Source organism: Macaca nemestrina, chromosome 15, assembly GCF_043159975.1.
Source record: "Macaca nemestrina isolate mMacNem1 chromosome 15, mMacNem.hap1, whole genome shotgun sequence".
Classification (NCBI taxonomy): domain Eukaryota; kingdom Metazoa; phylum Chordata; class Mammalia; order Primates; family Cercopithecidae; genus Macaca; species Macaca nemestrina.
This window is the reverse complement of record NC_092139.1, coordinates 57,581,153-57,602,768: the sequence shown is the minus strand read 5'-3', so window position 1 is coordinate 57,602,768 and position 21,616 is coordinate 57,581,153. Positions and strand designations below refer to the sequence as shown.

The following is a 21,616-nucleotide window of genomic DNA, read 5'->3' as shown; positions in this document are numbered from 1 at the left end:
TCTGTGTGTTACTGGGCAACTCTGCAGACCTGTTTAGGGTTGGTTGGTTGATCTTAGTTGGGTTTGTTCATGTGTCTGGGGTCTACTGAAAAGGTTGGTTGGAATTTGGCTGGTCCAAGATGACTTCAGTCACATGACTGTTGGTTGATTGGCTGTCATATGAGATGATGGGAGCAACTGGGCCTCATTCTCCAGCAGGCTAACCTGGCCTTATTCACACAGTGGTTCAGCTGATTTCTAGAAGGGGCTGTGGAACTTGCAGCCCAAACTTGTAACTGGCACCTGCCACTTCCTCTGACTTCTATTGGCCAAACCTGGTAAAACTCAGGGTCAATGAATGGGGAAACTGACCCTGCCTTTTGATGAGTGGAGGTGCATAGAACTGTGACCATTTTTCCATCTACCACAACTGGAGAAAACAAAACAAATGAAGTACTTTCAGTTTCCATTGGGGACACGCTGCTCCCTGAAAATCTTTTGAAGATCTTCTCAGAGGCACCAAAGAAGAGATTTTCCTTCTTGCCTCCAATCATTGGATGATTTTTAATATAAAATCCTTGCCCCACACCCAGCAATCATGAACTCCATTTCCCTAGTATGAAGTGTGATAAGGACTATTACACTTATACCTAAATTACCCAACAGCAACAAAAAATAAATGGGAAGTAAACAAGGAAGAGAGGAAAGGGAAGTCAGACCAGCCTGAGCTGGGTTGTCAAGGAGAAAACAGAAGCAAATATTGATAAGGACTTCCTCAAATTATATAAAGTTTGAGATGTTCATTATAATCTTCCTTTCACCTGATGAAATCACTCAAGTATATGAGTGAGGGAAAGCATGCACTTGGTTAAAAGAAAGTGGGTTCTGGGGAATGAAGCCTAAATCTGATGGGTGAAAACACAGATACTTCAACCCCAGCTAATGCCCTGGAATTTTGCTTTTTCCACCTTTGTACACATATATTTGAGGTACTAACAAAAAACCATGAGATCTGTGGAGGAAAAGTTGAGAATTTTACTTTTTATTAAATAGAAAAAAATCTAGATATTGGGAAGATGCAAGCTCTGGTGGAAAACAAAAGCACGTTCTGGAGAACACAGAAAGGGTCTGGCCTGAATAAGGAGAGTTCCCGTCACAGTCTTCAATCAGGTCTGTATATGTAAATGAAGGATTTGAACACATTCAATTCTGATTGGTTGAAAATAACTGAGTCCTGACTGGGTAGTTTCTATACCCCAAACGGTAAGTGTCTGTTGGATGCCATGTCAGGCTGGTGGGAGATTTCCAGCCATGGTGCCTCAGCTCCCTTTACAAGAACTATCTTAGCTCAGAGTCACAGACAGCATGTTTGTTTGGAACTGCCGTCTTCAGAAACAAAAGGCACGTGACCACCCTTCTCTAACTATGGCCACTGGGTTTCCATTATTTTAATTTGGGTGTTTCTGTTAGCCATAGAGAATCCATCTTGTCTGGAGAGTTTGGGGTCATATTAACAGTTTTATTTCACATTGGTCAGTTTTATCAAATTATGTGAAAGGCTGATTACAGCACTACAGCTAAATAAACACCCATAGGAAATTTCCCTGCCTCCAGGACTATCCCAAAACTTTTCCTGGTGGTTTGCTCAGGTGAGAAGTGCATGGCTCCCTGGGAAACTCATCACAAGCCAAGAGCAACCCAAACTCCTCACCACCCAGAGCGTTCAAGAGGTTTTGTTGTAAGAAAATGCACTAATGAAAAACATCAATCCTGATTTTTCTCTAGATTCCTTAAAACCCTGGATTAAGTGAGAACACAGAAAACCAATAATTGTATTAGTTTCCAAACACAGCAAATTCCATCTCCCCATCCTCTAGTTCTCTATTTTTGCTGCTTGGTGTTATGGCCTATATTAAAAGATTTTATAAGATTTAGCCTTTAAAACTTGCGTAAGAATGTAGTTAATGCTGTGCCCTACATCAAAGAGTGTCTTCTTTATGAAGACTCAAAGGAAAACTCTCTCTGAATTCCTTACCAGAAGCAGCTCTGCTTTCCCTAAGCAACTGCTTAGTTTATTTTTCATGGACTCAGAGCCTATTGCATTGATATTGTTCCTATTATGTTGCTTACTGGAAAGCTTAGAGGCGAATGTTTAGTCCATTCCTAGTAATTGAGTAGGACCTCGAGTCATCTGTAAATGAAATTCAGCCCTGGTTTTAGCTCCGTCTTTCCTACCCCGTTGACTGATGGTCTAGATGTCTTCACTTTGTTAAAAATATGTTTAATTTTGATAGATTTTTAAACTCTGCCTCATATCATTAGAATAAAGCTGAGTAGAAGTGATGTTTTATGATGATGAAAAAATCCTTGGGTAAAAACATGAGTTACCATTACTTCCCATATCTGATTGCACAAATCATGGAAGCACACTTTTGGTAGATAGATACATTCATGTAACGCACACCATCATAACACGGAATACCTTCGTATTCTTAGAAAGTTACCTGGCAAGTGGGTGGGCTTTGGCCTTGGGAGTCGGCACACCCACTTACTGGCTGTTGATCCCCGGATATGCAGCCTCACTGGCCTGAGCCACAGCTTCCTCCTTGGCCAAAAGAGAAGCATCATACTCCTGATGTGTTTGTGATAAGGATTCGGGGCAATGTGTAATACATGCCTAGCACAGTGTCTACAAAGAAGCACAATGTCTGTCTAGTAAGCATTTTGTCCAGGGCACATTCACACCCAGAGACCAAATCCACACTGTGCAAAATATCTGCACACAATAGAAAGATGGAGGCAAGCTTTCACATTTTATTTGGCAAATAATCAGATTCATAGATATATCTGGATTTTTTGACCTAATTGACTAACTGGACTGCAAAAAATTCCATTGTAATTATTAAGTAATCTTTGTTATGGCAGAATTCTAAATCCCACTTCACCCTAAGTGTATTCAAACTCATTTCAAACCAAAGTCCATCTACCAATCTGGGTTTTATTCTCCACTAACAGTTTTCCCTGAGATGGTATACATTAGACATTCCCTGAGATGGTATACATCAGACCTTCCCTGAGACGATATACATTAGACCTTGTTGCTCATTCACTGACTGCAGAAACTCCCTAACTCTTTGCCACATTTGGCAAGATTGACTGGGGAGTCAGTTGAAAAATACAGCTGTCTCAGCAGCAGAATATCAAGGTCCACTGGCTTTTTGAAAGTCAAATTCCCCAGGAATACTCTGAAAACTCACATAAATAACCAAGGGCTTGGCAGTATTAACTGGTCTTGGTGGCTGCTAAACTCATATGTCCAGTAGCACAGTCTCCCTCCCTGACACTCCCACCTACTGTCCCTGAACAGAAGACACATGGTCCCTAAAAAGTCTCAAACACTTCACCGTTTTATTCCTGTCATTTTTGACTTATATTGGATAAAGATGAAGAATAAGTGTACATAGAAAATATAAAGTTTAAAACTTTTTGCACAATCCAAAATAGTTCAGAAAATTAGACACTCTGTACAAGTGATTAGTTAGAATCTCAGAAAGCCTAAATCTAATTTCCTTAAGAGCCAGTGGAGTTCTTCAGAGCTCAAGGATGAAAGCAGAAATGTTTCAAAAGCCAGTCTGATCTGTTTCACCCTCAGTCCCTGTGGATGCGGAAAGAGCCTGTGATGGCTGATTCTGGCATCAATTTGACTGGATTAAGGGGTTCCCAGACAGCTGGTAAAGCATCATTTATCCCCAGTGCTTCAGTAGGCGCTGATCCCATCTCTCTTCTGCTGAAAGGGAAAGCCAGGTGGTTTGGAACTTGATTGGAATGACTGGGCTCCCAAAGTATGTCTGCGAGGGTGTTTCCGAGATTAGTATTTGAGTTGCAAGAGGGAGTGGGGAAGTGCCACCCTCAGTGCCAGTAGGCACCATCAATCCTCTGGGGTCCTAGAAGAAACAAACAGTCAGAGGAAGGGATGTTCTCACTCTCTCTTCTGAGCTGGATGCCCTTCTTCTGACCCTGGATACCAGAACTCCAAGTTCTCTTGTTTCGGATTCAAGGACTCACAGCAGTAACTCCCCCAAGGCTCTCGGGCCTTAGGCCTCTGCCTAAGAGTTATACCGTCAGCTTCCTGGGTTCTCTGGCCTTCCGGACTGCAATGAGCTATGCTATCAGCTTCCCTCACTCTCCAGCTTGTAGGGGACCTATCATGAGACATCTCAGCCTCCATAATTGAGTAAGCCAATTCCCCTGCTGCTCCTCTTTATGTATTCCTCTCTGTATATCTTGTCAGTTCTGTCTCTCTGTAGAGCACTGACAAAAATGGAGCCCAGGGTAGGAAGTAGTCAGCTTTTCCTCCTGAAGCATCACTCCATGACCCCCTGGTGACCTCAATGGAGACAGCTGTCCCAAATCATATTAGTTAATTGCGTCTTGTACCAATTGAACATGATGAATCTTGGCCTGGGCTCTAACAATCTCTTCATTGAACAACTCGGTTGTCAGATGCTTTGTCTGTTTGTGTTGCTACAAAGAAATTCACAAGTCTGGGTAAGCTATAAAGCAAAGAGGTTTATGTTGTCTCCCAGTTCTGCAGGCTGAACAAGAAACATGGTGCCAGCATCCACTCTCTTTCCAATGAGGTCCTCGGGTTGGTTCCACACATGATGAAAAGCGAACGGGAGCTTGTGTGTGCAGAGACCACATGGTGAGGGAGGAAGCAAGGGGATGGGGAGTGCCAGGCTTGTTTTGACAACCAGTTTCTCAAGGGAGCTGATAGAGTGAGAACTCACTCTTCACTGCGAGGACAGTACCAAGACATTCATGAGGGATCTGTCCTCATGATCCAAACACCTCCCCTTAGGTCCCCCTCCAATATGGGTGTCAAATTTCAATACGGGGTTTGGGGGACAAGCGTCTGAACTATAGCAGATACTTTTCCTGCTACTAAAAGGCACAGTTCAGCTGTGTTTGGCCACCCTTCTATAGCTGATTAGAAATCTACTGACCACAGAAGTATACCCTGACAGCTTTCTGGGGAGACCTTGGTTATTGCATACAGAGTTTAGATGATTGAACTATAATCCTTGTCTTCTGTCTTCTCTCTCACCCCACCCCACCCCACCAGTTTCTATATAGCATCTGTCTGTTTCTATATCCTTTGTAAAATGAGATGCCTCGAGACCATCTAAAAACAGCGCCTGTCTGTGGCTGGAAGATCTTATGCATTGGTAGAAAAACATTCAGCCTGTGGAAAGGAGAGAGCAAAATTAACTTAGATGCTAAATTTTATCAGAGCTAAATTCATATTTCCCTAGGGTTGGGGCTGGAAAGTCAGCTACATTTTACAAGTTCAGAAGGAAGAAAATTCTTTGTATTATTGCCTCTCACGTTAAGTCAAATATGGGTAGCCTGGACTGGCTACATAAAATAAAATCTCATCAAGCCACAGTCAACAACTCTGAAAATAATGCTCCAAACACTACAGTTATATAACAAGAAGAATCCTTGTGTATAAACTGAATCAGACTTCCTTTCTCCAGGGAAATGTAATGGAATTAAGTCTCCTCTGTTCGCATTTAGAAGTTCATACATAATCATAGCATGTTATTACATAGACAGAAAATGAAAACTTCAAAGCCAGAGCTGGTACACAATGCAATTTATTTCCACTGGTAATAAATTGCCCCCTAGGTTACGGAAGAAGAATATGACAATGGAGACTAAGAAGAAACTAATGTCCTTTCTCAAAACATTGAGATAGCTGTGCCCACCTTGTGGGTCTCTCCAGAACTGACAGCGTTGTTGCTGTTTTATTCCTTCAAGTGGTAAGCTCACCAACATCTGCTGATGGGAAGATGATGAAGTGTCTCCTGATCTCTGCCAAACTGGCCTGTGGAGAGACACTTCTTAAAGTCATATGCTTTTTATCAGCCTAAGCAGGATATTATTCTAAAATTTATTGTGGGCTGGGCTTGGTGGCTCACACCTGTGATCCCAGCACTTTGGGAGGCTGAGGCGGGTGGACCACCCGAGGTCAGGAGTTCAAGACAAGCCTGGTCAACATGGTGAAAACCTGTCTCTACTAAAAATACAAAAAATTAGCCAGGCATGGTGGTGGGCGCCTGTAATCCCAGCTACTTGGGAGGCTGAGGCAGGAGAATCACTTGAACCAGGGAGGCAGAGGTTGCAATGAGCTGAGATCACGCCATTGCACCCCAGTCTGGGCAACAAGAATGGAATTCCATCTCAAAAAATAAAATATAAATAAATAAATAATAAAAATAAAATGTATTGTAATAATTAAGAATTTGATAGAAAGTATTAGCCAAGACAATAAGCCAGTCCATCAACCTGAAGAAAGTCGGGCAAAATCTTTTGAATTTCTTCAATACACTTGTCATGATGATATTGGGGAAGCTTGGCTTGAAATCCAAGTGGCCCACTCCAATTCTTAGCCCTGCCACTTTTTACCAGGGTTTGAGCTTTGATAGTTTGTTTAACATAATTGAGTCTTGATTTCATGAAGAAACTGCTACATGTTAGATAGAGGTTTCATAGGAATAAATTGAAATACTGCATACATGACACCCAAGGGGCATCCAACACAGAGAAAATACCCCAGGCTTAGTCCTTTCCCCAGCCCCTCTCCTCCCTGTACTTTGCTTTATGGTATTGAATCCTGAGTTTAACTCTGTGAAACACAGTTGCAAATAGACTTCTAATTCCAGATGGTTGCCTAAACTCAAGAAATCCTATTCTTTTGTTCCAAAAATTTATAATGCTTTAGATACATCAAAAAAGACAAGTAGCCCAGAGCCCATGATGAATAGGAGCACTCAATATTGTAAAGATAAGCACCTCAAATGCAATTACAATCAAAACCCCAACAAGCTTTCCATTGTGTATGTGGTTGTAGGTTTCTAAAACTTAATGGTGAGTAAAGTAAGGTGGGAAAAGACAGTCCTGAAAAAGCAATAGAAAGTAGAGAGAGTTACTACACCAGATACTATTAAGCTGCAGTAATGAAGACTACAGAGGTATTTGTTCAGGATTGATGAGCTGATGATGGAGCAGAAGGGAGCCCAAAACAGGCTCACACAAACAGATGCACTGCAGGACCCCGGGGGAGGAAAGGGCCGCTTTGTGGGTGGAGGCAGACAATCAGTGATCTGTATAGAAAAGTGAAATGGAATTCCATCACTGCAGACGCACACATCAAAGGAAGGAAAAGGTATGGTAGATGATCCTGTGCCAAGAAATAGCTCAAAAATCTTATTGATCTGGCACAGCAAAATGTATTTCTTGTTCTTGCCGCTTTTGCTTTGGCTCCCAGAACTCTCCAGGGCCACCTCCTCCGGGCTCAGCCGATCACTCCAGGAGGTGCTGATCTTGTGGCAGCTCCACGTCCACACACGCTTCCCCAGATGTGTCCGCTGTGGGCGTGAGCACAGGAAATCACGCACTGACTTGTAAATGCTTCCTGGAACTGACACATGTACCCTTTTGCTTGTATTTCAGTGGCCAGAGGAATTTACAAGAGCTGCCTGTCTGAAAATGAACTACTGCTACACACAGCAACAAGGACTGATCATAGAAACACTTGGTTAAGGGAGGAAAAATAAAAAATAGGTCCCTGTAGAAACATACTTTGATAGTATTTCAATATATTTTTTAAAATTTAAAATAATTATTACTTAAACATACATATATGTAGGTTAGACTTACATATTCAAAAAAGAGAATGGCAAAACCAAAATTCAGAGAGATGCTGACCTCTGTGACTGGAGCGAGGGGAGATGCACACAGGTGGAGATGAGCTGTTGGAATTGTTCCAGTCCTCAAGGAAGCACTGCTCAATGAGGCGGAGGAAAGGCGACAATTCCAAGGGGAACAGCCGAGGCCAACATAAATAACGTATTTTGTAGGAAATTGAGATAATTCAAAAGAGATCACTTTCAAAACTCCAAACATCATCACAAGTATTTGAGAAACTATATCCTTAAGACAAGGACAGGCTGCGGGGAAAAGAATCAAGGACAAGAAAATATTCTTGGTAGTTAAAATTAGTATTTCTGAAGTTAAAATAAAATATTGGTAAGCTGAAAGGTAAAGCCCGCTAGGACCATAAATAAAAAAAGTAAAGATCATGGATAATGGGAGAAAATGTTTGGAAATCCCAATTTAAAAGTTTCAAAAACCATAAACACTGAAGTATAAACACAAGGACCGATAAATGTCCCAAGCATTAAAGGAGGGCACTCATCACACGTTTTCCAGAGTATGTATGTTGCCTAGAATGGTGTGGCCTTTAAGTCTACAGACACAGCTCTTCATTTCAACAATATTTTGTTTTACTACCATTTGGATAAATTATTTCTGTTCTATTTCTTCTATTCTCATCTTCGTGAAACCCAATGGGTGCATTTATGGGTCTGTCTCTGATATTTTATAATATCTACCTGAATTTCTATTTATCTTTTAACTTGTTTTTTTTCAGTTGATACATATTAGCTGTACGTATTTATCTTTTAACTGATTTTATGGAGCATGATGTTTGTGATGTATTGAGCATCTTGGAGAACTGTGTGTTTACATTCATTCTCCTTTGGTTAATCTCACTTCTGATGTAGGTTTTTATTTGATTCGGGTTCATTGTTTTTGTTGTTGTTGTTGTTTGCAATATGTATGTACAGATCATTTCAGTTTGTTTCTCCTTGCTGAACAGGGACAGAGGAAGCATGGTGGTATGGAGAGAGGGCGAGAGGGGTGGGCTAGGAGCTCACTCTATCTGGTGTTTTTGATTCATGTGTGGGAAGACAAACACCAGTATACAAACACCTGCCTGGGATTCAGCAGTGCTATTTCCACCAGCTCACCCACCTTGGGGAGTGCATCGCTCCTCAATTTGCCAATACAGACATTGATAAGTCTCAAGCTTGTTAGTTTCATGTTCTGTCCTTCTTCCCCTTCAATCATCTCCCTGGGCTGGGAGGTGAAGTCTGAATCCACAGCAGCGGCATTCTGCTATAGTTCTTCCTCTTTTTGTTCTTTTGTGTAAAATTGGATCTTTAAAATATATTATCTGACTTTTCCAGCGCCCTCCAAGCCCCTAGATCATGTCCCTGTAAATTAAGAACTTTTGGACATGTCTTAGGATAGAGACTCACACATTTGGGAAAATGTGGAACCTGTACAAGATTCAAGAAACAAAAGGCAATTAGAAATTTCAGGCAAAGCAAAATATTTTCAAGAACATTATGGTTCAAATATGAAGCAAACTAAGATGTTATCTGCTGGGCAGTGGGGATATAACTTGATTTTCCTCCTAGAAATATCTGCCTGTGTTGTCCCAGGCCACGACACTGGGCTTGGAGAAGGAAATATAAGTCAACCACAGTACTTGGCTGTGGGCTAAACCACACTTACTTTGCCATATTTTATTAAGGATGTTTATTAGTTTTGAACTTTTAAATCACCTATGGTACAGAATATAAAATAGATGTTATCTTCCTTAACAAAGATCCAATTGATAGAGGTTTGGAAGTGGGTGCAGAAATAGAGATGAATCCAAAGATACTTTATAAATTGATATAAACATAGATCTATATTTTATGATCTTACTTGTATTTACATAGTAACTAATGGAAGGCCTGCCTACAATTGGGAAGAGGTGTAAAAGCGAGAATAAAATAATTTAGGTAAGCTAAATTTTTAAAATTTTAAATCAGAAATTTACCAGAAGTTGTCTGAAAATTATTTTAGAATGAATGAAAAAGCATAATGGGCACATCAGTTAGTGCTCTGCTGGTAGCCACCAGAAGGCAGAACAAGTTGCAAGTCTGGTGGAAAGCACAAGGGTGTGCAAGAGACTGTGCTTTCATGGTACACCTGGATACCCTTTCATTTTTATTTATCGTATGTGCATATTATATTGATAAACATTATGAATTTTACAATTACTTATTATATAAAACTATTCCTATTTCCACTCTACTTCTCACATTTCTTAATAGGTAGGCTCTATGATCCCAAACACGATACATGTAACTATCTGGCTCCATCTGATCTAATTCTGTAGCAATAATACCAAATTCCCTCGGTCTCTAATCCTTCACCAGCTGAAAATAGGCACATTGACCCCTCACATCCTGGAAAGAAGGTGATAAGTATCACTGGTCTGAATCCCTACAGGGAAATCTAATAAAAATGAGAACAACAGTTTCTGCTTGTATGACAGCTTCCCAGAACGATTAATGAGAAGGAGAAGCCACTCCACCTTTGTACTTCTAAGAGTCAAGAGCCATCCCCACAGCTGGGTTGACAGCGAGGGTAATTTTGCTTTACTTTTATGCAGGCCTAGTGCCTATAGCTATGTGATTTTTTAAAAGTACCTCACATGATATCTGAAAAGATGCATGCATGCTACTTTTGTACCATAAATAATAAATTACAGCAGCATCACAGGTGCTGTGACAGAGCGGTTATCTCTGCTGCAACTCAGACAGAGTGGGGGCAGTTCTGCATGTAGGCACAGGTGTGTGATTAATCCCTTGCCCTCTCGTTTCATGGCTTATTTTTTATTCTATTTAACAATGCAGTACACTAGGTCCCATGATGGAGTGTCCTGTGTGTTTTATGCCTAGAGAGCCCAGAAGCACTTGCTGGGCACAGAAGCAGTCCTGGAATACTGCTAGGACACCTAAGATTCTAGTCCTGGGACAAGACTCATCTGAGGCCATATCTGTTCAATCACTGCACTGTGAAAGTCTCTTACGATAATAAAATATGGCAGCAGTTAATTGGTGCTTTATTGAGAGGTCTATGAGCCTCCCACTTGAATCTGGACAGACCGTGAGTCACTGCAAGGACAGGAACAATGGAAGGGCATTGTGTGACTTCCATCGGCAAGTGGAAGGGCATAAACTTTCTACTTGGTTCTCCTGGGATGCTCATGCCAAGGGAAGCTGGATGTCCAATCAAAAATGTAACTCCCCTGAGGTCCCCAAGCTGGAGAGGCTGAGGGGGACATCAGCTGAGCAAGCTCTTGGACCTCCAGCACAAGTGCCTCAAGTGAGGGCAGCTCCACCCAAGGCTGATTGCAACAAGCATGAGAAATCCAACCAATAATTGCTTAGACCTTCTGAAACTCCTGACCTACAACAATTGTGAGCTTCATTAATGGTGTTTTAAGGCACTAAGTTTTGGTATGCAAAGATAGTCAGCAAATACCTCTAGCCCCTACAAGAATTGCCTGGACCCCTCATTAGTATCATTTCTTACATAACCTTGACTTCCTTGGGGTCTATGGGGTGACTCAAAGAGGTAACCCAGATGAAAGAACCTTGAGCACCAAAATTATAAGATATCATCACTAATATTTCAGAGAAAATAAACATTACAAAAAAGCAAGTTATCTTTATTATAATTATTGAATTTTTCAAATAGCAAATTTAAGAATACTCTTGGTTTGATGCCAAGTTAACAATCGGCCTGGTGGGGAAAGATGGAAAGTGCACCTGTCATTGGCACTGTGGACAAATAAGTCATCTTCCTTGCCCTACTCTCCTTCCTCCCTCCCTCATCCTCTTCCTCTTTCTTTTTCTGCCCCTGTCTCTCTTAGTCCCCCTTGTCTTGGTCTTGCTCTCAGTCTTGCTTCTTCCTGGGAGTATCATTCTTCAGGCCCCATTTTCCTGTGGCCTCAATATTTCTCCAGGGGACCAAGCAGGTGAGCTGGGCACCTTTGCTGGTGGAATTGGCCTGTGCTGAGACAGGTGAGAAGAAAGGACAAAGAGGACACCTAGGCCCCCGCCTGGGAATATCATGAGCGGTTCCTCTCCTGAGGAGCAGCTTCTGTTGGGATCATTATCTAAGCAATTAGGGGTTTCCACTCAATTTGCAGGCTCACTGATTGTTATGCATGTCTCAAAGCATCAGGCAGTAGAGGAACTAATCAGCACTTAATTGCTGATAATAAAATCCAGAGAATAAGGAAGAAAATGCAAAGAACAACAATTCTCTCATTATTTCAACTTTTCTACACTACTCCCAATTACACAATAAGTCACCTCTTTTCATAGCTGCTGTCATGACATCTGTGTGGGCCTTGGGGTCACTTAATTTCAAGCTACCTTTAAAAGCAGATCCTCTGAGGAACAGATATTTGCTTTATGCTGATGCAATTAAAGAAGCTAATTTCAATTTTGAAGCACACAAGATGTATGCAAGTTAATAGCTTTGCGGCTGTTGGCCTCCAAACAGAATGAAAAGCTTGTTGTTCGGCTTTAATAACCTGTGGGACAAGTCTGAGTGTTCATATAAATTGGAAACCTCGCTCTTAACTGATTTTTTTCATACAATTGCTCCCTGATAGGAGGATCCGTATCTTAAATCCTATAAATCTTCAAAAGTCTTTTGTTTCTTCTGCATCTGGCTGTGCCATTTACTTGGGGTGTCACAAAGGGAAAATGAAGTAGCAACAGGCACCTCCCAGGACAGCCTTGCAAGCTAGAACTCAGAGCTCTTGGGACACTGTGGCTGTGATGACCCACCTCAAGGTTGTCCTCCTCAATGCCTGCCCCATGTCCTTTGCCTTCCTTGTTCAGAGTACACGTTCCTGCAAGTGACAGATATCAGCATTCCTCTACATCATGTTAATTCAGTTGATTGCAATTTGCAAGTGGCCCTGCTTCTCTAGCAGGGATCCTGCAATCTCCCTTCACGTATTTTTATGTGCAGCATAAAACTGCACAGGTGAAAAACTGGAACGAACATATTGGGAGCAGGAAACACATTCATTAAGAACCCATGGCTTTTAGGGATATACGCCTTGCACAGTGGGGCACATGAAGCATAATAAATATTAACTTAAAGTTTGGTTTAAGCTCGTTCCCCAAGAAGACACCTTGAGGAAAGGATCCAGAGCAAGGAACTGGTTTGAGTGGTGATTTGGAGGGAGCAGTGTTGGGGAGCAGTGTGGAATACCTCTCTTCCCTTCAAGGGAGAATTTGCCCAGCTGCAAGGAAGGTAGGTTCCTGCAGCCTTCAGTGGCTGCCACCAGGATCTGCCCCTGCTTTTCTCATCAGACAAACTCTTCCCAGGCCATCCCTGCCACAGCCTGCACACAGCTGGTGCTGCAGCCCAACTCGGTGTGCCCAGCATTGGACCGCTCTAATGGGCTATCTCAGGGTTGGTGGAGCCTTCCTCAGTCAGCACCACAGTCCAAGGCTCCCCCTGCCCAACTCTGGCCCTGCACTTGGTGTCAGGTTTTCTTCCCCCAGTGTATTAGGGCTTTCTAGAGGGACGGAACTAATAGGATATACACACACACACACACACACACTCACACACACTCACACACACACACACCAGGTTTTCTTCCCCCAGTGTATTAGGGTTTTCTAGAAAGACAGAACTAATAGGATATATACATACATATATTTATACACACACACACACACACATATACACACACACACACACATATATATACATATATATATACACACACACACACATATAAACTCCCCTTTATATATATAAAAAGGTCTGGTCACGTTTCTGGTCATGTGGTCATAGCTGGTATTGGTGACTACGTTCTTCTACCTATTCTGTATTCCCTTTGCCTTTAGCAAGCGCCTCAGCAGGTTGTGTTTTATTCCTGGTGGAGTGACCCAAACCTCCATTCCTAAAGGGTCTGGGCAATTTTCAGTCCTGCCTGGATTGGGCTGTTGTAGTTTCCCACTGTGAGATCTGAAGAGCAATTACAGGGCTCTTCAAAGACACAGGTTCTGCCTTCACAAATCTATTTTGCAAGGCATTGGTCAAGGGTGTATCTTCTGGATGCTCCCAGTTGGGATGAGTAGATATAAGTGACTAATCCACTCCACCATCCAAATCTCCCCAAGCCTTTGGATCCTTTCCTCTACATTAAACCAAGGGAGATCAGGCATCTCCAGCTCACTCATAGTAGGCCATCTTTTCATCCATATTTCAGTTAACCAAGCAAATAAACTATTAGAACACTTTTCAACTCCCCAAGCCACGATATTAAATGCAGAGCCCCTACTTAGTGGACCCAAATTAATAAATTCAGCCTGATCCAACTCTATGTTCCTTTCACCATTATCCCACACCCTTAATATCTATTCTCATGCCTGTTCTCCAGATTTCTGCTTATATAAATGAGAAAAGTCAAGCAGTTCTTTTTGAGTGTAGTGTACCTCCTCATGGGTCACACTCTCAAACTCATGTCTAGGGGCCCGCTGGGACTTTAGTCCAGTTATAGGTCTAGAAGCAAACAGGGGTGTTGGGGGTGGCTCCTCAGGAGAATCAACATTATCTTGCCTGGAAACTGCCTCAGGGAGACCATCACTGTTGCCTCAGGTAGCGCAGGGTTTAACTCCTCAGACAAAGGTGGAAAGGCGGATGGCAGCATGGGTCGCGGAGGGGATGTTGCCACTACTGGGGATAGCGAAACTGTTTCTTCTGACAAAAAAGGTTCATTAGAGTTTACAAACTCAGCATCCCCAGCTTCATCAGGGTCCTCCCACACGTCCCCATTCCAAGTTGCAGGGTCTCATTCTCTTCCTATCAATGCCCTCACTTTAACAGTAGACACACGGTGAGGCTCTGCATGCTCCTTTTGTTGCAGGTCAGCCACTCACATGATAAGAGCTTGTGTCTGTTTTTCCATAATTTCAGTTCTTTCTCTACAGGAGATAAGACTCTCACTCAGGGCAGTCTTACCAGATTTGAGCCTCGGTATCTGCTTCTGAAGCTGGGAGTTAGAATCCCTGAGTTCATCATTTTCTTTCGTCACTTTTTCCACCAAACTTAGGAGCAACCAACCAGCTTCATTATGTTCCTTTGTTCTCCACATATGGTCAAAGGTGTTATGTATTGAGTCACTAAACTCTCTGCCTCTCATGAGCAATGAATCCGGAGTGTCAAATGCATTTATTTTGCATAACTTTCTAAACAGTTCATGCCAAGGACCACCATTGTTCTCTATACTATTAGAAGTAGAGTCCTTGGTATTTGGGGGTCTAGTCATATTAAGCAGCCAACTCCAGAAACCCAAAACCAATGAAAGAACTCCATTCTTAATATTCTGTTTCTCTAGAACCACTCCTGGCACCAAAATCTGTATTAATCAGGGTTCTCTAGAGGGACAGAAATATATATAGAAAGGGGATTTTATTAAGTATTAACTCACACAATCACAAGGTCCCACAATAGGTCGTCTGTAAGCTGAGGAGCAAGAAGAGGCAGTCCAAGTCCCAAAACTGAAGAAGTGGGAGTCCAATGTTTGAGGGCAGGAAGCATCCAGCATGGAAGAAAGATGTAAGCTGGGAGGCTAGGCCAGTCTAGTCTTTTCATGTTTTCCCGACTACTTTATGTTCTAGGCTCCCTGGCAGCTGATTGAACGGTGCTCACCCAGATTAAGTGTGGGTCTGTCTTTCCCAGCCCACTGACTCAAACGTTAATCTCCTTTGGCAACACCCTCACAGACACACCCAGGATCATACTTTGCATCTTTTAATCCAATTACGTTAACACACAGTATTAACAATCACACCCAGTTTTCTTTTACAGGTATTACCCACCTCAAGGAATTACTTGTATTTGTAACTCTTTCCCAGTATCTGCTTCCAGGAAGACACAGATAGCTTGTGAAAAAGTGAGACAGGGAAGGATGGGAGCCAGTTAAGGAGCAGGTCTCTGCTGTGGGCTCCTCATGTGCAATCTGGGGACCGGTTGGTGTGGAATTTGTCTCAGACTTGCCTGAACAGGTGAGGAAGAGGGCAGTTTTGTTTTCTACCCAACACCCCATCCTCCTTGGCTGAAGGCTGCTCCTGGGGAATTGGGCACTGGCATTTCCTGTGAGCGGGGAGAGCAAGCCCTGGGGAGTAACTGGAATGCACCCTAGGACTCCACATGAGGGTTTGAGAGCAGTCAGTGTCCAGGGAATGTGGTTATGGCTGTGAGAGCAGCTGCCACAAGGCTTTGTTCTTTGGCTACTCATTCCCCATTACAAGTCACAGTGAAAGAACGGCCGGGCTTAAGGATACAGGGTTGTCGGATCTGTACCACATCCAGGGGATGATCCCTGTTGTCACATAAACCCCCAGGAGCTCCTCTCATTCTGCATTCACCTGGCCTCTCCAGTCCTTTAGTAGAACCTCCTCATCCCTACTAAACTTGCTAGTTTACGGATCACTTGCCCCTATGCTCGCACATTCTCAGCTTGTAAAGGATGTCACTTGTAAAGCTCAGTATTATCCAGTTCCTTTATTGAAGACATCTTCATTCTTCTGTCTCTGAAAGAGCAGGCTTACAAGAGAGAGCCATGCTACACAGAGGACCTCATAATCAAACTAAGGGGCAACCAGAATGAATCAGCAGTGCTCAGTGGAAAAGCCCTGAGCTGTGATCTACAGTGGGGATGAACTGGGCAACTACTCACAAGACCTTTCTTCCTGATGTCAGCTCAACTGTTTTGCCAAGGGATGGGAAGATGGTCATAAGGACTGTGGACTGCACAGACAGTCTGAGAGAAGGGCAAAGAGATCACAAGCTCACACACCCGAAGTTCTGATGTTTGTAGACTCAACTGTGGAATCCACTGAAGCAAGCATAACATCTGGGGAAACCTTAAAAAGTTCAGATTGGTTTTGCCACATTAGTCCTTCCCCAACTGGCCAGAGCTGTCAACAGCCAGGACCCAGAGAGAGCCAGCTGGGCGAGAATATTAGAAATTCCATTCTCATGCCCATCTTTTGGAGCAGGCTTCTCACCTGCCTCATCTACCTGAGTCCTTGAAAGCCATTGCCTTTGCCTGGGTTCTTGGTCCCTGTAGAGCCCTAAGCGGTTGTCCAGCTCTCTGGGGCCTTGTGCTGGGAATGAACCTCATCTGGGTCCCTCACACCAAGAAGTCACCAGCCACGGACCCTGACCCATTTGCCTTGACTCACCAGTGCTGTGTCTTCTGGCTGAGTCTGTGGACTCTCCCCCTGCACTTACCATGAGTTACATGCCCTTATATCAACTCTGCTGCCCTGAGTTTTCTCTAAGTAGCCCTGGTATTCTTTTCAGTTCCTTCAGAAGAATTTTTTTTTTATGTTAAGCATTTCTTTACCTTGTTTTTTTATTCCACTTATAAGCCAGGGTCTAAAACACCTCAAAGGGGTAAAAAGCATGTAAATCCTCCTTGATTTGTATTCCCTCCAAAGCACACCCTGAGCTAAGAGCCTGGATACAGATGCTAAACGGGAAGTTATTTCCAGAAAATACAGGTAGAGAAATAAGACAGTATCCAAAATGTGGCATTTCCATACAATGAAATATTGTTCAGCCTTAAAAAGGAAGGAAATTCTGACACAGGTCACAAGATGGATGAACTCTGAGGACATTATGCTAAATGAAATAAGCCACTCACAATGATTCCACTTATATAAGCGGCTAGAGTCACCAAATTCATAGAGACAAAGTAGAATGGTGGCTGCCAGGGGCTGGGAGGGGGAGAGTGGGGATTGTTTAATGGGTTTGTTTAATGGGGACAGAGTTTTAGTTTTGAAGATGGTAAGTGGTCTGGAGATGGGGCTGGTGATGATTGTGCAACAGTGTAAATGTACTTAATGTCACTGAACTGTGTACTTTACCAGGGTTAAGACGGTAAATTTTATGTTATGTATATTTTAACACAATCAGAAAGGCATTGTTTAAATCAGAAGACATATGTTTAAAAAAAAGCCAGATGCTGATGGCAAGGTAGGGCTGGTCCAGGGGAGTGAAGGGAGGAGACCCATCAGAGCAGCCATGGCTCCTGCATTTAATAAAGGCATCAAAATAAAATAGATGAGCAGAAAATGAGACTTATACTTTTTGCACTCTCTTTATCATAATTGAGCCACTTTAGCAACCACAGTGGGGAAGGGAATGGGTTTGATTTTAGTGGTTATGTTAATTTCTGTAAAATAAATCAGATTCCTGAATCAGCAAGCTTTGCCACCCTTTGCATGAGTTTAGAATATAAATGAAAGCTATTTCTCTTCCAAGATGATCTGGGTTAAAAAGTAATAACACACAGGAAATATGCGAGCCATTTCTTGAGCTGACATTCTGCGATCTCCTACTCCACAGTTACTAGAGGGACAGCAGATCTGTGTTCCCACCATCACTGTCATACTGAGTGGCTGAGCGATGAGTGAGGCTGGTGTTAATGACAGACCGGGACTCTGTGGGAGAAGCAGTGAGGATGACAGCCAGGAGGTGCCAGGATTTTGGAGTGTTACAGAAAAGTGCTACAGGGTCTTTGGTAAATACCAAGTCCTTGCAGTCCTGCCTGTCTCAGCAACTAGCATTCTTGTGCATTTAGAGGAGTTTGCAAAACATAAAACATATCAAGAATAGGAGGTTCTCCAGCTTCAAGTACACCTCACCTCCATAGCTCCAATCAGCTGGGAACATAGAACAATCATGGACGGTGCTTTCCTTCTAAGCTAACAGCAGAGATTGTCAAGGAAGGTGGTTCAAATAGGAAGGGCACAAAATCAAACACCAGAAGGCAGGGTCTGTTCCTCAAGTGAGACTAAATTGCTTGTTTCATATTCTGAGAAGTTACAAAGCAGTGACTTTAATAGGGCTCTGTTTAAGGAATTTTTGTTTGATTGGGCTGCAAGGCAATGGGAAGGTGACATTCATTACGTGATTTATTTTTGGATTCTCTGCATGCATGGGTTTTAAGAAGATAGGATGAGAGCATATTTTAGCTGGAAGGAAACACAGTTTATCTAGTTTAAACTGCTCACAGTCTGAAAGTATTTCAAACTGAAAGGAGCAGTGCATAGATCCCTGCACAATTTCAGAAAGCAACAATACTCGTAGCACAGAGCAGCCCTGCTGTGTTGTCTGGAGAAGGTGGTAGGTGGACTGCAATGGACAGCCCACCTCTCGGACCTACACCTCCCCTCTGCTGTTTTCTGACATAGCCTGTGAGGCCCATCCTTGGGAACCAGGACTCAACACCACCTTAGTAAACTCACCCCGCTGTGGGTCCTGGTGAACACTGCACAAGGAGACAATGATGCTTAAGTGAGGGCACCAAATCCACTCTTGTACAGGGAGTGGGCATGAGGACAAGCGGGCCAGCTGCTGCTTTTATCACTGGAGAGAGTTAGGAACTGTTTTATGTAACTTATTTACTACATTAATCTCTGCGAAGACCTGTGACATGCCAAGGATGTTTCCTCTTATACAGATGAGTTTATTTGGCACAAGAATACATATGTAACAAATTTGCACGTTATGCACAGGTACCTTAGAACTTAAAGTATAATAATAATAAATAAATTTTAAAAAATAAAAAAATAAAAAAAAAGAAGTTCCTATGAGTAGGTGGGAATTAGACAATGAGAACACTTGGACACAGGGTGGGGGACATCACACACCGAGGACTGTTGTGGGGTAGTGGGAGGGGGGAGGGATAGCATTGGGAGATATACCTAATGTAAATAGCAAGTTAATGGGTGCAGCACACCAACATGGCACATGTGTACATACGTAACAAACCTGCGCGTTGTGCACATGTGCCCTAGAACTTAAAGTATAGTAAAAAAAAATAAATAAATACTATATTTTACATCAAAAAAGAAATTCCTATGAGTAGGTAGAGTGGCAAATGAGCCTTAAGGTATTTTAATAAGAGTTAGTGCATTTAGAGATAATGACCTGATTTAGTTATTTTTTAAAGAAGGTCTTTAAGATATCTACCTTATAATACAAAGCCACAGGCATCATTTCACGTTTTTCTTTGAGGAATTTGCTATAATAGGTAACCACATACAAAAATGAGAATGGGAAGGAAGGCATATCATTAAAACAACAAAAAAGAAAATATAAATCAATAGCCTATCTTTTCATAGATGATTCATGTGAACTTGGAGTATTAAATGTAGTTTTTGAAGTATCAGGACAGGAGAAGTAGAGAAAGGGAATCAGTACAGGTTAGGTTAGCACCAGATATATGAGAGGAAGCAATGGGTTTGGTTTCCAATAACAAACCCTACAAGGGAGCTGAGGGGGCTGGGAGCCATTGCAGGGGTGTCCCAGGCTGCACAGGATGGGTCTGGGTCTGAGGTTGGGCTGGAAAGGGGAAAGGGAGACAAGGTCTGGTGGTGTGGGTCCTGAGTCTGGCCAGAGAACTGCAGGGAGCAGCGGCACCGATGGGCAGGGCAACGGGGACCCTGTCTTTCATGGTCAGAAATAGGGGAGCAGAAAATCCACAAGACACTGGAACAGAGAACCCAGGAGATGTCAGTGAGGGCGCATTTACATAGAGGTGCTTCAGTCAAGATGCCAAAAACTAAAGCCAAGGATAAAACAAGAACGAGATGGTTTCCCAGACCCTGACACACATGTGTAAAGCGAAACGTAAGATGTGAGCAAAGTACTCATACAGCACGGAAGGGAACACACTGCTCACACAGCGAGTAATCAACACTGTGCTTCCCTTTGCTTCCAGAATAATCCCAAAAAATGATTTGGACAAAGTTACGAAAGACAGAGCAGTAAGTGGAGCTGAAATGCCCCAGTCATTAAGCCTGAGATGGAGGAGGACCCTAGGCCCTTCCCCACTCTGATCCTAGAGCCGCTGGCAGCTTACTTAGCTCCCAAACATCCCAGGTTCACTAGAAGTTTGGCCTGGAAGTGCCTTCATACCTTTATGAAGATCAGGGTCAAGTTGACTGTGGAGACCCCCTGGCTGCTTCCCTCCGCTAAAGAAAACCAGAACTGGACAACAGTTAAAGCCATAAAAATAGATTTGATTCAGGAACGATTGCAATAGGGTAAAAGAGGCCTCAAAGAAGAACATGGGTCACTCCTGAATACAGCATGGACAGTAGGGACTTTCACCAAAGAGCAGGATGGGGTCAGTGGATGTTAAATCACTACGAGGAAGCATCCGGCCTGTGGGTGGGGAAATCTGGCTAACCCAACCTGGTAGGATTCTTGCTGAAAGCAGGCAGGGTTCAGACATCTCCTGGGGGAAGCTTGATCCGCTATCAGGAGTCAGGGATTCCCAGGAAACTGCTCCCAACACAGACACCTGCACACACACATACACGCACACCAGATCACACACAGGCACACATATGTCATCTGTCACACACATTCTGCACACACATGCACACCACATGACATCACACTCCCACGCACATGACACTGCATTTCAGCCCCCAAGCTGCTCCCTGTACCCCACTTTTCCCTCAGATGCCTTGAATCCTTATCTCACAGATAACTTGCCATCATTTAAGCCAAATGAGCTGTAAGTGTCCACCTATGTTTAAAACAGTACTAATGCTTTGTTCCTTTGCTATTTTTAGGTTAAAAATAAGAGTTATAAACTGTTCTTTTGTAACCTTGATGGATTTCCTTGCAAACTCACAGGACCACTAATATGAACAAAATATCACCAAATGAAGCAGAAATTAAAATTGTTACCTTAAAATAAAAAATAAAAAGATGAATAAGGCCTCTTTCCAAAATGTATACTTTTAGATACAGACGTGTAGGACAAGAAGGGCAAGTTTCATGTCATCCAGTCAATGTGTATGGCTCATCTGGGCAGCGAGTAGGC

General features: G+C 42.8%; 1 long non-coding RNA gene across 1 annotated transcript; it reads left to right on the top strand.

Moving 5' to 3' along the window:
• Nucleotides 1-17: 17 nt before the first annotated feature.
• Nucleotides 18-17,047, top strand: LOC139358842 (uncharacterized). The gene is made up of 3 exons (XR_011614365.1): nt 18-1,149; nt 15,621-15,770; nt 16,311-17,047. It is a non-coding gene; the product is annotated as an uncharacterized lncRNA (long non-coding RNA).
• Nucleotides 17,048-21,616: the final 4,569 nt, after the last annotated feature.